This window comes from Herpailurus yagouaroundi, unplaced genomic scaffold (genome assembly GCF_014898765.1).
Source record: "Herpailurus yagouaroundi ecotype Mexico unplaced genomic scaffold, PumYag 159, whole genome shotgun sequence".
Classification (NCBI taxonomy): domain Eukaryota; kingdom Metazoa; phylum Chordata; class Mammalia; order Carnivora; family Felidae; genus Herpailurus; species Herpailurus yagouaroundi.
Window position 1 is genome coordinate 1,528,231 of NW_024412400.1, and position 14,216 is coordinate 1,542,446.

The 14,216-nt window shown below is 50.4% G+C and overlaps 1 long non-coding RNA gene across 2 annotated transcripts; it reads left to right on the forward strand.

The window, feature by feature from the left end:
* The first annotated feature begins 4,340 nt into the window (after window positions 1-4,340).
* LOC121033301 (uncharacterized) lies at window positions 4,341-14,005 on the forward strand. Of its 2 annotated transcripts, XR_005791813.1 has the most exons (3): window positions 4,341-4,475; window positions 9,842-10,232; window positions 13,752-14,005. It is a non-coding gene; the product is annotated as an uncharacterized LOC121033301 (long non-coding RNA). The 2 variants fall into 2 exon arrangements; XR_005791812.1 differs by lacking the exon at window positions 13,752-14,005 and having other exon boundaries at window positions 4,347-4,475; window positions 9,842-10,416.
* Window positions 14,006-14,216: the final 211 nt, after the last annotated feature.

Genomic DNA, 14,216 nt, shown 5'->3' on the forward strand with positions numbered 1-14,216 from the left:
TTTGGAAGGGTCTGTCAGCTTTGACCTTATCTGGAATATTCATTGATGCTTTCACATTTCACAATTCTCACATTTCTTCATTTGAAATTGGAGGCGTTGGTTAGGTACATGCATGCTTCTTTTCCCCGAACATGTTCTCGTGCCATGTGTGACAGCAACGTGTTTGGTGACGTGCCCATGCCATGATCCTATCATGCATGGCATATCTGTGCGTTCGGGTTTTATGTTCCATTGTTCTTCTTGTTTATGTCTGGTTTTTCTTTTTTTTAAGTCTATTCATTTGTATTTGAGAGAGAGCACGAGCGGGCAAGGAGCAGAGAGGGAGACACAGAATCTGAAGCAGGCTCCAGGATCTGAGCCGTCAGCACAGAGCCCAACGCGGGGCTTGAACCCACGAACTGCGAGATCATGACATGAGCCAAAGTTGGACACTCAACAGACTGAGCCACCCAGGCACCCCCTTTGTTTTGCTTTTTTTGGAATTGGTTTCCTCCTTATCCATGAATCATTGTGTTTTTAAAGTTAAATTTAAGGAATCTTTTTTTTAATGTTTATTTATTTTGAGAGAAAGAGCACAAGAGGAAGAGGGGCGGAGAGAAGGAGAAACAGAATCCCAAGCAGGCTCTTCGCCGTCAGCTCAGAGCCCCAGCGTGGGGCTCGAACTCACAACCCAGAACCGCAATATCATGACCTGAGCTGAGATCAAGAGCCGGACGCTTAACCGACTGAGCCACCCAAGCACCCCAATTTTAAGGAATCTTTGCCTCTTTAGTTTTCTTAGTGAGTTTATCTACCTGGTTATTAAATTTGGTTACTTCAAAGTTGTCTTTCTGACGTGCAAGACACATATGATGAATATGGAGGTGGCAACCAGTGCTATTTTCTGCCATATGTCCTTACCCCATATGTTCTTACTTCCTATTTTGCAGTCATCTCCACTTCCCCCATGTTCCCAACGAAAGATCTGTCCCATTAGCCACCACCATGAATCTGAGAAAAAATATACCTCATTCTGATTTTCCTCCACAGATTTTTCCATCACTTGCTTCATGGTTCAGCATATTGTACTGATTCTTCTAAGACTGATTCTGTTAGTCCTCAAGGCCACAGTCTGCCAGCTACTCTGGATGGTGTCACCGACCCCGATCCTCTGTAAACCATGCGTTGTTGAGTGCCATGGTCCAGGGTGGCCCCCGTCGCCCGACTGCTCCAGCTTGGATAGGCTCCTCCCTCAGAAAATCTGGCAAGTCCTCTATTGGCATAGATGAGATTTTCTCACTTCATGCGGAAGGTTGACCCTCCTTCCGTATTACCCACCCACCCATTCCGTTTCCATGCTAGGACTTCATGGTCAAGAGTAGCTCCCCTGCGCTTGTCAGGGGTCTGCCTTACCCACTTCAGAATAAGCTGTTAGACAATTGGTTTATTTCCTGTTAGTGGCTCTGTATTTCGTAGGGCCTCAGAGGGTGCCCTGATGAAGCTTTCAATTACTTGATATCTGTTCTCAGCCATGGAAACTTCCTAGTCCAAAATGCATCTGGGTAAAACTTTGGGGTCCTGTGGTGTTTTAGTCCATGGTGAGCATGTTTCAAACCTCGGTGAGTATAATTACTCTACTTTATATCGAGAGTCCTTATTGGCTGGTACCAATGTATTTCAATCTCAGGCAGTATTTTTCAAATAGAGGCAGCCCTTGAGTCTCTGTCCATCTAAATTCTCTACTCCTCCTAGTTATTTCATAAATGTGTCTTAATATGAACCCCACATGTGGCATGTGCAGTTTCTAATATCCAAACACTGCTATCCTTTTCTGAGTTTCTTCTGTACTGGAACTTGGTATGCAAATCTGTTTTATTCATTATTGGGTCTGGTATTTCTCTGCCTCCAGGGGACCAAATTACACCTAGAAATTTTACTGTCGTGTGGAGTCCTCGGCCCTTACTTGGGCTGATTGTCCATCCTGTGAGTGTAAGGAATTCAACAGACTCAATTTTGATCCTGGTCTGTGTTCCAAGTAATCACCAGAAATAAGGATGTCATCCGTATAGGAAATAATGGTTTGTGTGTGTGCCGTTTTCATCCAAGGCCTGAAAGTCTTGTGTTAGGTCGGGGGCTGTTACCAGACTGTTCAGCTGTCCTTGTGGTGACCTAGTAACCTGGTATTGTCACCCTCCCACGGGAACACAGTCATGGGTTCCCTCTCCCGGTGAAGTGAAATAGCAAAGAACATGCCAGATAAGTCTATCTCTCTGTAGTAAGTTCCAGATCCAGCGGTGATATTGTTCATGACAGGCCTGGATCTGGGGGTGTTCCCTCAATTCTAGGAGTGTGTTTAAGTTCCTATCATTTACTGTAAATCTATAGGACCCATCTGGCTTTTTAATAGGCCGTAGCGGGTAATTACATGGTGAAGTACTTAGGCACGATAATAAATTCCTTTAGGAGTTTCTGAATGTTTCCTTTGAGTATGTCCAATTACATCCATTCCAAGAATGTTTCCTAAATCAGGACTTCTAAGGCATTTAAGGCATTAAGCTTTCATGGGTGAACTGTCATCAATTGTTAGGAATCTATGGCCCACGTCCTTGAGGGTGAAGTTTTATTCAAATCCTTCAGTTAGTCCTTTTTATTGTTAAAGAGCTCTAAATTAGTAGAATATCTTTGTATCATTGTTAATTGGAAGCCTGTATCTAACAATCTGGTGGTATACGGGGTTTTATTTATAAATGGGGTTTCTATCGATACGGCCAGCGTAACATGGGTGAATGCCTCCTTTGTCTGTCGGTGGCTTTTCTGTTAATGGGATTAGGTTTCGGGGGTTTCGTGGGGGTTTTTGGATTAGGCTTTATAAAGGGGTTAGTATTTACAGGAAAGGGATTAGTGGGTCTATATGTGGGTTGATTTTCTCTGAGTCTATTTACTCTAAAACGTTGGTTGCTTCCATTTCTCTACCACTTATATAATTTTTGGGGTTTCTAGCTGGGTTTCTATGTTTATCGTTTGTTTTGAAGAGTGGTAGTGTAAGTCTCTTTGGGCTATTTTGACCAGGGCTGTTTACACTGGTGTAGGCCTGCTTTGGCTGTCTGCACGGGTGTTAGCTTCACCTACTTCCTCAGCTGCTCGTACCAAGTCAATTCTGTGTTTCTGGTGCCTGCAAAGACGGTAAAAAATGCTGCTCTGTCCTATGGGGGTACGGCTTTTGGACTCACCTTTTAATTTGTTCTTTTCCACAGGTAGAGGTGAGAGTGCCCCCTGTCGTGTGCGGCCCATACTCTGGGAGCTGGCCTTGGGCTGCTGGGAGCAGGGTGGGGAGGGGGCACTCCAGGCCTATGGAGCTCAGGTGAAACTCTAAAAGCGCCTCAGGGTATTATAGAGAGCCCACACTCCGAAATCTTTCTGAGGTTCCATTTTATGTTATCTTTTATTTTTTATTTTTACGTTAGAGAGTCAGCATGTGCGAGTGGGTGAGAGGGGCAGGGGGAGAGAGAGACAGAATCCCAAGCAGGCTCCAGTGTGGAGCCTGATGCGGGGCTTGATCCCGCAACCCTAGGATCGTGACCTGAGCCAAAAGCAAGAGTCGGACGCCCAACTGACTGAACCGCCCAGGCGTCCCTCTGAGGCTCCATTTTTAACTGGGGACTTTCTGTCTCCATCCGGACCGGCTGCCTCTGTGGAACCCTGGACTCCGGCAGTCAAGCCTCCCACATATCTCTTCTGGGAGAGGACCCTAAGCACGTCATGCGGCCCTCCCGGGTCTGCCTTCCAGGGAAATAGGTGCATTTGTATAGGTTAAGGCTCGGAATTAAGCCGATGCCAGCTCTCCCTAAAAACCTGCCCCTGCGACTGTTCCTCTTTGGCCACTTTCCCTTTCTTGTGTCCCCGGTTACCTAGACTTACAGTGGCCACGCGTGTGCGGTCAGCACGCTGTCCGTTGGCCCGGGGCTGCAGGGTGCGCTACAAATCTGCGCGGGTCCAACTGGACCCCAACCACTTGAATGGGCGTCGGGTACAGGGAGCCCACACTCCACAAAGCGTTCTAAGGCTGCCTTTTAAGACGGTGTCCTCTTTGGCCACGTTAAGTCTTGGAAATAGGCCGTGCCAGGTGCTCCAAATAGTTTGCCACTGTGACCCGCCCTCTCCCTGCAATTGCCCTCCAGGGCCAGGCTGCCAATAAGAGCTGATAATGTGCATGTGCACACAGGCCGGCTTCTCAGGTCAGGTAGCCAGGCACCTCGATAAAGTCATGAAACGGGAAAGACAAGGTCACAGGAGTGGGCATTTCGGAGGACAAGGCGTCTGTTGGATTCCAAGCCCCACCCAACGCAAATGGGCATATTACCCTGAAGGCAGAGCTGGAAGAGGCATGTCTCTTCCAAGAAGAGACATTTGTGAACCTTGATACAGAAGATGCCTGCATGCAGATTAGGCAGCAGATTCAACTGGGGACTGTCACCAATTTCAGCTGCTGTCTCAGAGTAGGTATGGGGGGGTGGGCTCCAACCACCCTGGAACCTCTGCAGTCCTTTGGCGCCATGCCCAGGTTCCCTAGACCTGGAAGGTTCCTGCTGCCCAAGGCCTGCTGAAAGACTGCGTACTGAGCATACGGGGACTTCACGATCCAGGGTCACCAACTATCTGGAAGACGGCTAGGGTTTGCAGATGCCAAGTAACAGAAGATGTCTCTCGAGGACGCAGGGGACGCCTAATCTCAAACCCTAGCACGGTCTCCCTGAAGGCACAGCTAGAGGATCCCACACGGCCTAATCAGGGTAACACAGGGCTGCCCTCTGGTGACTCCTCCAGCGAGAGTCACCTGGGTGCCCTGGTTTGGGAGAAATCTGGGACTTTTGAGACAGCAGGTCCAAATGGGGACTGACTCTCCCCCGATTTGCAGCTGCCACATCAGAGTGATCTGAGGGGGGTGGGCTCACACCACCCTGGAGACTGCAGTCCTTTGGGTCCTCGTCCTGGCTCCTCTCTCCCTTCCCTCCCCCACTCTATCCCTCCCCCTGTCTCTCCCTCCCCCCCCTCCCTCCCTCTCTCCTTCCCCACGGAAAACTACCCAACATGGCTGTGAGCAGTTAAAGAAGGACCACAGAAGCCGAAAGGCGTCCTGTGCTCATGGATTGGGGGATTTCATGCAGGGAAGGGGGCAATATCTCTCAGAGGTATCTGCTGACTCAATACAAGTCCTATCAAAGGTTATTGTTCCTTTTTTAATGTTTGTTTATTTTTGAGAGAGACAGAGACAGAACGCGAGTGGGTTGGGGCAGAGAGTGAGGGAGGCACAGAGCCCGACGCGGGGCCCGAACTCACGAGCCGTAAGATCATGACCTGAGCCGAAGTCGGAGGCTCAACCGACTGAGCCACCCAGGCGCCCCTCAAATGTCTTTCTTCTGCATTTTCAAGCTGCTGTCCGTCTTTTTGCAGGGCATTTCCTTCCAAACATCACCGTTTTCATCTCTTAGAGTTAGATGGGATCTTTTTTATGTTTTCCATTTATCTATTTAACGTTTTAAATCTATGGACTACAGACGGTGATAGCAAATGTCGGAATGTCCTCCTCCGGTGGCTCTAGCATCATCGTCACCTCTGGGTCATTTTTCAGTGATTGACTGATCTCGCTAAGAGTCATTTCCCAGGCTCTTCGCGCACCTCAAAATCTTTGATGGGATACCAGACGTGCGGAAGTTGATTATGTTGGTTGCTGGTTATTCTTATGTAAATGTTGTTCTTTTTATATAAATTTCCTATGAATTTTGAGCTTTGCTCTGGGATGCGCTTAAATTCTTTGGAAACGGTTTGATCATTTCTGGTCTTGCTTTTATGATTTAAGTGGTCCAGATCAGTGCTCTGTCGAGGGCTGATTCGTTCCCGCTACTGACGCAAGACCTTCCTAAGTGCTCCACCCACACCCCCCGGGGTTATGAGTTTTCTCCCTTTCGTTTCTCTGCTGGGAACGAGGGCCATTCCCGGCTCCGTGTGGTGCCTGGCTCTGTTCCCTGTAATGATTTCCCCCCGACTGAGTACTTGCCTCACTTGGAGGTGCTGATCGGGACGGTTCTGCACACTGGGCAGGCCCCCAGACGGATCTTTCTGACTGGCTTTCCTCAGCTCTCTCTCCTCTCAGGACCTTGGCGACCTTGGCCTCCCTGAACTCCCAGCTCAGTGTCCTCAACTCGACAGGCCTTCTGGGCTCGTCTTCAGTTTCCTCCACCCTGCGATGCTCGGAAATCGTTCAAGGCAGTAAATTAGAGCAATTGACGGACTCAACTGTTTCCCGCCCCTCAGGGATCGCTGTCCTCTGATGTCTGATATCTTGAAGATCTGTGTTTCACGTATTTAGTCTGGTTTTGTTGTTTTGTGTCTTCAGGCAGGAGGGCAAACCCAGGTGCTGTTACCCTGTAACGGTGTTAAAATCTAAGTTGGAAAGTGTTCATCTAGGTTCTGAATAGACGGGGCGCTTGGGTGGGGCAGTCGGTTGAGCGTCAGACTTCGGCTCAGGCCATGATCTCACGGCTCATGGGTTTGAGCCCCGCGTCGGGCTCTGTGCTGACAGCTCGGAGCCTGGATAGAGCCTGCTTCGGATTCTGTGTCTCCCTCTTTCCCTGCCCCTCTGCCGTTCACGCTCTGACCCTCTCTGTTTCTTAAAAAATAAAATAAAAATTAAAGAAAATTTAGATTCTGATTAGAGGCTTTTACAGAGTACAGAAAATAGCGAAAACCAGAATGCAACTCGACTCGCCAGCTGGCTCCCAACACCTGACCTTACAGCCCTCCAGCATGTACCCACTGACCTTTGTCCCACATTCTTCCTCAACCTCTTCTTTCTGGTTTATCGCTTTACTCGGGCAAATAGAGAGTGAAACCGGGGCGTCTGGGTGGCTCAGTCAGTTAAGCGCCAGACTTCGGCTCAGGTCACAATCTCATGGTTTGTGGGTTCGAGCCCCACATCAGGCTCTGTGCTGACAGCCCGGAGCCTGCTTCGGATTCTGTGTCTCCCTCTCTCTCTTGCCCCTCCCCTGCTTATGCTCTCTCTCTCTCTCTCTCTCTCAAAAAGTAAACATTAAAAAAAAATTTTTTTTTCAACGTTTTTATTTATTTTTGGGACAGAGAGAGACAGAGCATGAACGGGGGAGGGGCAGAGAGAGAGGGAGACACAGAATCGGAAACAGGCTCCAGGCTCTGAGCCATCAGCCCAGAGCCCGACGCGGGGCTCGAACTCACGGACCGCGAGATCGTGACCTGGCTGAAGTCGGACGCTTAACCGACTGCGCCACCCAGGCGCCCAAAAAAATTTTTTTTAAAGAAAGTGAAACCACCCTCAAGCAATAGCGACTGCCCCATGTGACCTCCAGCCAGCCCTGACATGACCTCCAGCCGGCCCAGACCACCCAGACCAGTTTGAACTTAACCCCTGACTCCTCCTTGTGCAGATGGGCCCTGGAGTGACCTCTAGAATGACCGATGACTACCTTAACCCATTATAATACTAAAATCTCCACCCCAGAAGGAGCCTCGGCCTCATTGACATAACAAACAATGTCTGTGTAGACATGTTTCCTTAAGGCACATGGACAACTTCTACCTACCCTACATATGATGACAGGGCTTCCCTATCTAAATATGCATCTTAACCCTAAATGAAAGGAGCCCACTCACCCCTGCTCTGGGAGTCCTGGTTTTGGAAGCCACTCCCCATTATCTCCTTATTTGCTACAACTGAACTTTTCTTTGTGACAACTCAACCTGGTGCGGCTTCTGACTCACCAAGGAGGGAACTCACATTGGTTCCGTTACAAAACCCTGCAGTAAAGAAAACACTTAACGCTTGTATTTGAGAAGCACCGCACCAGTTCTGGTGACAGGTTTTTGTTTAATGCTTATTCATTTTTGAGAGAGAGAGAGAGAGAGAGAGCACAAGCAAGGGAGGGGCAGAGAGACAGGGAGACCGAGGACCAGAAGCAGGCTCCGCGCCGACAGCAGAGGGCCCATGTGGGGCTTGAATTCATGAGTGGTGAGATGGTGACCTGAGCTGAAGTGGGACAGTCAGCCCACTCAACCGACTGAGCCACCCAGGAGCCCCCTAAGGGCAGTTTTTGCTTGCCTCTGGAGCAAAAGGAGAGCAGAGGCGCCCTCTCCCTTGCCCAGGAGCTGGGTGGATGGAAGTTCCTGTGGGGTCTGCGGTGAAAGCCCGCCCTTCGCCGCTCGACATGCCCCCGTGAGAGCATGTCAGCCTTGATGTTTCTTTCAAGGGCCCCCCAAGGGAAGGACGGACAGGACTGCCAAGTGGCCTGAGGGGAAGACTCCGCTTTTTCTGAGCTTTTGTGGGGTGTCCCTGGCTAACACTGGGCCCAGACTAACTTCTCCCTGGGGATGGAGGGAAGGACAGAAGCTTTGCCAAATCCCCGGGCTGTCATCCGAGCACTGAGGGAGAGGCAAGGAGGCCCGAGTCCTCTCCTAGGCACCTCGCTGTGCTGCTCCAAAACAGACCAAGAGAGGCCTCCACTCACAGGATCGTGATGGGATGTTTGGGGTCCAGGAGCAAATGGTCAAGGAAGAATTCTTGAGGAGCGCCTGGGTGGCTCACTCAGTTCAACGACTGACTCTTGACTTTGGATCAGGTCATGGGATCGAGCCCCGCCTCAGGCTCTGCGCTGAGCATGGAACCTGTTTAAGATTCTCTCTCTCTCCCTCTGCTTCTCTCCCCCACTCATGCTCTCTCTCTCTCTCTCTCTCTGTAAAAGTAAAAATATTTAAAACTTTATTTAAAAACAGAAAGAATTCTTGAGATGTTCGGTGCAAAAAAGGTGCTTTTATTAAAGCGTAGGGACAGGACTCTGGGTGGGAAACGCTGTAACGGGGATTATGAGGGGTGACTGATTACATACTTTTTAGTTGTGGGGGGAGGGGAGGGAGAGCTAAGTCTCCAAGGAATTTAGAAGCAAGGCTTCCAGGACCTTGAGGGGCTAATTGCTGTTAAGATAAGGTTATTCAGTACTGTGTAGTAGAATATCAGTCATGAGACCCTTTCGATGTGTATCAGTGTGCTATATGTTGAAAGGTGATCGCTAACGTGTATCTTGTGGAGGGAGGAGGGTGTTGAGATAAAGGAAGTTTCCGAAGGGATTTTCATCCATTAAAGAAGACTTACAGGACCCTGGAGGTCAGGCCCCTGTCAAGCTAGGGTTGCTCGTTGCCACTAAGCAAAGAATTAACATTAAGGCAGGCTCACTCTGCCTGCCTCCAGTACTTGTCAATGGCCTGCAAGTTGCAAGGAGATTTCATTTTTGCTACATTTCTTTTGCCTTTGTTCTCGGTATCAGATCAGACTACAAAGTTCGCGTACCTTACCTGCTACACAGCAAAAACTGGGCTAGATCCCGTGTATGAGTTGGGGGTCTCGCTGTCTGCTCTCCTCGTGCTGTGAGATGTAGCACGTGTCCCCCCCCCCCACCCCCACCCCCGGGGTGTCTCAGTTCAATGGCCAAAGCCAGCTCTTTCCCAACCCAGCCCAAACTGCAGAATGGAAATAGCCCAGAAGTCAGAATCCCGGCACTTAGATTTTATTTTTTGCGAAAAGCTGCTTGCCTTGCGTAAGTATTCGGTAACACCTCGTCTACACTAGCCTAAAGATGGAATTGGCTTCTTACCACCCCTTGCTGGGGAAGCGGATCCCCCCACACCCCCACCCTGCAGCAGCTTGTACAGCCGCATCCCACACGCCCGCCGGGGGGCAAGGACCCGCGCGTCTCCCGTCAAAAGTCGACTTCAACTCCCTCCACTTTGACCTCAGGCTGTACTTTCCAATTGGTTACATTCTTTCCACCTTCTCTCTTAGCTCAGGCAGAAGACTGCTGGCCCAGCATCCCCTGCCGGAAGCCGCAAGTACCCCCCTCAAGCAATAAGGACCGTCCTGCGCTAGCAATATCCCACCCACGACGAGGACAGCCTGACCTCCCCTGCGCACCTGCACGTGCCCACCCGCCTCGGTCCCACGTTGTCCTTATAGAAGCCTGGAAGCATTTTCGGCACCTTGGAGACAGTCTTTGAAACCCCAGTCCACGTCTTCCTGGCATCAGCCTCGCTGAAGTAAATTCCCTTCTTGTTTCACCTCCACCCGAATCTCTGCCTTTGGATGCTGCAGGCTGTCAGTGGCCCAGCCTGGCCTGTGTGGGGCCCCAGGGGCCCGGGGCCCTTGGCCGCTGCGCCCCCGCTGCGCTGTCCATCAGGTGAGCCCCAAACTGAGAAACATGCCCTGGTGTACGTGTGGGAGCTCTGACTTCTGCCCAGGACAGCTTCACACCCTTCCCCTGCACGCACTGGGTCGCTGGCCTCCCCACGGCCCTTCCCCAGCCTCCCAGCCCCCACAGCACTCGTCCTAATAAAGTTCGAGCAGCAACTCTGGTACTTGCACAGCCCCGGGATTCTATGGAGAACTACACCCTTGTGCTGCCTGACTCACACCCCTGGCATCTAGGGTCACCCCGCTCCTCCAGCCCACACCCTGCCTCCTGCCCCGCCCCCACCTATTGTTCAGCGGTGGTCCTCTTCCTCCTGCCCCCCAGCCTCCTCATCCTCTCCAGCCTGATCAGGACTGGGCCAGCCCGCCCACCCCCGATTACCCAGGCCAGCCACCCCAACCACACACACACACACACACACACACACACACACACACACACCTGCCAGGCCAGCCCCCCTCCACACACACACCCAGGCCAGCCATATACACATACACACACACACACACACACGCTAGGCCCCCTTCATCCCCAACACACACACATCCACACACACACACACACACACACACACACACACACGCACACACACACACACACACACGGCAGGCCAGTCCTCCCCCATCCTCCGGAGAAGCATGGGCACATCTCTTTCTGGCCAGAACCAGGTTTAGAGGAGACTGAGCAAGATAGCTCTGAGGAACGAGGCCTGGGCCGCGCCCGCCTGCTGCCAACCCGGCAGAGGTGTGGCCAAGAGTCGGGAACCCCTGGACGCTCGGGGCTGACACCTGCCCCTCAAGATCCTCCCACACTTTGCTTCTTTGCGAGGCGACTTCCCAGGGCAGTACCGGGGCGCCCCCGCGTGGCCTCTGGGGGAGGCGCACAAACATCCCGAGTTCAGGCAAGGGCAGGTCCAAAGGAAACCATCGCGTCTGCGCCTCTGCCCCGTTGAGACCCAGCTGAGACTTTCCAGCAGGAGGTTAGCGGGGTCCCAGGCACCCCACCTCTGTCACCGCCTTCCCTTCCGCCACCACTGTGCACTTCCCCTAGGATGAGATTTCTGCCAAGTCGGCCCTTGGAGGGAAAAAAGCCACATCTGGAAAACAAAGCAAAACAATTACTCTGCAGAGCCTGGTACTTGGGCAATTTGATGGTCATCCAAGGAGCACTTGTACGGTTCTAATTTGCCTTTAAAAAAAAAAGTTTATTGACTTATTTTGAGAGAGGAGAGCACGAGCAGAGGAGGGGCAGAGACAGAGAGGGAGAGAGAGAATCCCAAGCAGGCTCCTTGCTGTCAGCACGGTCTCGTGAACCATGAGATCATGACCTGAGCTGAAATCAAGAGTTGGACACACTACAGGGCGCCTGGGTGGCTCGGTTGAGCGTCCGACTTCGGCTCAGGTCACGATCTCACGGTTCCTGGGTTCGAGCCCCGCATCGGGCTCTGTGCTGACGGCTCAGAGCCTGGAGCCTGCTTCGGATTCTGTGTCTCCCTCTCTCTCTGCCCCTCCCCTGCTCATGATCTATCTGCCTCTCAAAAATAAATAAACGTTAAAAAAATTAAAAAAGAAAAAGAGACGGACGCACTTAACTGACTGAGCCACCCAGCTGCCCCTGATTTACCTTTGTTCTGCTTTGCTGTTCCAGGTTGTGCCTTGAGGTAGTGTCTTAACTTCACTGTTGAAATCAGAAAAGATATTTTTTAGTTCCAATATTAGTAGCTGGCACCTCAGCAAATAGTGTGGTGGTAGAAGCAGAAAAACACCACCCCTTCCTAGGAGGTCCCCGTACCAGCCCCTGGAAGCTGTGAATATGTTCCATCACAGAGCAAAAGTGACTTTGCCAATGTGCTTATGGTAAGGACCCTGAGGCGGGGCGACACGCCCTTAAAACTGGAAGAGTCAAGGGCACCTGGGTGGCCCTGTTGGTTAAGCATCAACTCTTGATTTCAACTTGGGTCATCTCACAGTTCTTGAGTTCAAGCCCATGTTGAGCTCTGTGCTGACAGCTGGAGCCTGCTCGGATTCTGTCTCTCTCTCTGCCCCTCTCCCACTCTCGAGGGCTCTCTCACTCTCTCTCTTTCTCAAAATAACAAATATTAAAAAAGGGGGGTGGGCTCTGTTTCTGTCACATAAGGGAAAAGAATATAATTTACCAAAAGCTAAAGATTAGACAATCTTCCTCTCAGATACTTTTTTTTTTTGCAAGTAGTTTTCTTAAGGCAAAGAGCTGCTTTTCAACATCTCATAGAGTGGATTGGTTGACTGGATCCTGAGCAGATCTGGGATTGATATGATGTCAGATGTTGTCGCTTTCCTAGACGTTATGCGTATAAAATTCTTGCAAGCATCTCTGACCTGTCCATTGGTTACTGATCACATTATCAGCGCCACCCCCCCCCCCCCTGGAAACACAGGGGTGAAGGAGAAACTGCTGAGACCCGGGAAGAACCACAGGCCTAGAGGGCCCCAGATTTTGCTACTCTGTCTAGAGCGATGCTCGGTGGGTTTGCCGATATCTCATGCGTTCGGCTGATTCTGCCAGGAAATATCTCTGAATCGACAGTCAAGGAACCTCAGGAAAATGTTTCACCCCGTGTGAAAGCAAAGGAGGTGAAAGTGGGGTGTGTCTGCACGTCGGGCACGAGTCTGGTGAGGGTGGTGGTAGTTCTTGTTTGCTTTACATTTTTCACTGTTTCTAGGAAATAACTGTGATGTGAGAGCTTTATTCTGTTTCTGGAAGACAAAAGGACATCAACTAAGGACTCTCCCCAAGGAATCTTTTAAGACCTTTATGTCAACGTTTATGGAATGACTTATACACTGTTCAATTATTTTTTCTCTATTTTTTTTAACGTTTATTTATTTTTGAGACAGAGAGAGACAGAGAATGAACGGGGGAGGGTCAGAGAGAGAGGGGGACACAGAATCCGAAACAGGCTCCAGGCTCCGAGCTGTCAGCACAGAGCCCGACGCGGGGCTCGAACTCACGGACCGCGAGATCGTGACCTGAGCCGAAGTCGGCCGCTTAACCGACTGAGCCACCCAGGCGCCCCTACACTGTTCGATTAAAGAGCCTTGGTTAAATTCATTTATAGTTTTGGTTCAATGTATAGTACTAAATTTTTTATTTTTTTTAATGTATATTTTGAGAGAGTGTGTGTGTGCATGAGCAGGGGAGGAGCAGAGAGAGAGAGAGAGAGAGAGAAAGGGAAAACCCCAAGCAGGCTCCACACTGTCAGCACAGAGCCCGACACAGGGCTCCATCCCACAAACCATGACCTGAGCTGAAACCAAGAGTTGGACATTTAACCGACTGGGCCACCCAGACGCCCCTAAACTATGCTCTGCAGCTCACCTGCATCGCAACTTTCTGGGGTATTTATGTAAGAAATGCAGATTCTGGGTACCACAACAACTCAATCTCTTGGGACTGAGACCAGGATGTAGCTTCTGTCTCCACTACTGAGTCCCCCCAAATCTAAGAAGCATGCTCTCACTTTTGCAGATTGAGGATTCTCACAAAGCAACAAAGAAGGAAAAGCTTGTTCTTTCAGACCCAGACTTCAAGCCTTAGACTGTGAGCTTTTCAACAACAAGGTGTCTTCCCTACTCTTCCACACTCAGCCTGGAGACTGGTGCCGGACTTGGAAACAAAGCAGGTGAAGAAAAAGTGTTGATTTCTTTTTTTTAATGTTGATTTCTTTTCTTTTTCATTTTTAATGTTTATTTTTGAGAGACAGATTGACAGAGTGTGAGAAGGCAAAGGGCAGAGAGGGAGGGAGACACAGAATCTGAAACAGGCTCCAGGCTCTGAGCTGTCAGCACGGAGCCCGACGCGGGGCTTGAACTCACCAGCCGCGAGATCCTGACCTGAGCCGAAGCTGAACGCTCAACTGACTGAGCCGCCCAGATGCCCCAAAAATGTTTATTTCTTTACATATATTTTGCTTTAATAGCTACCAAAGGCTGC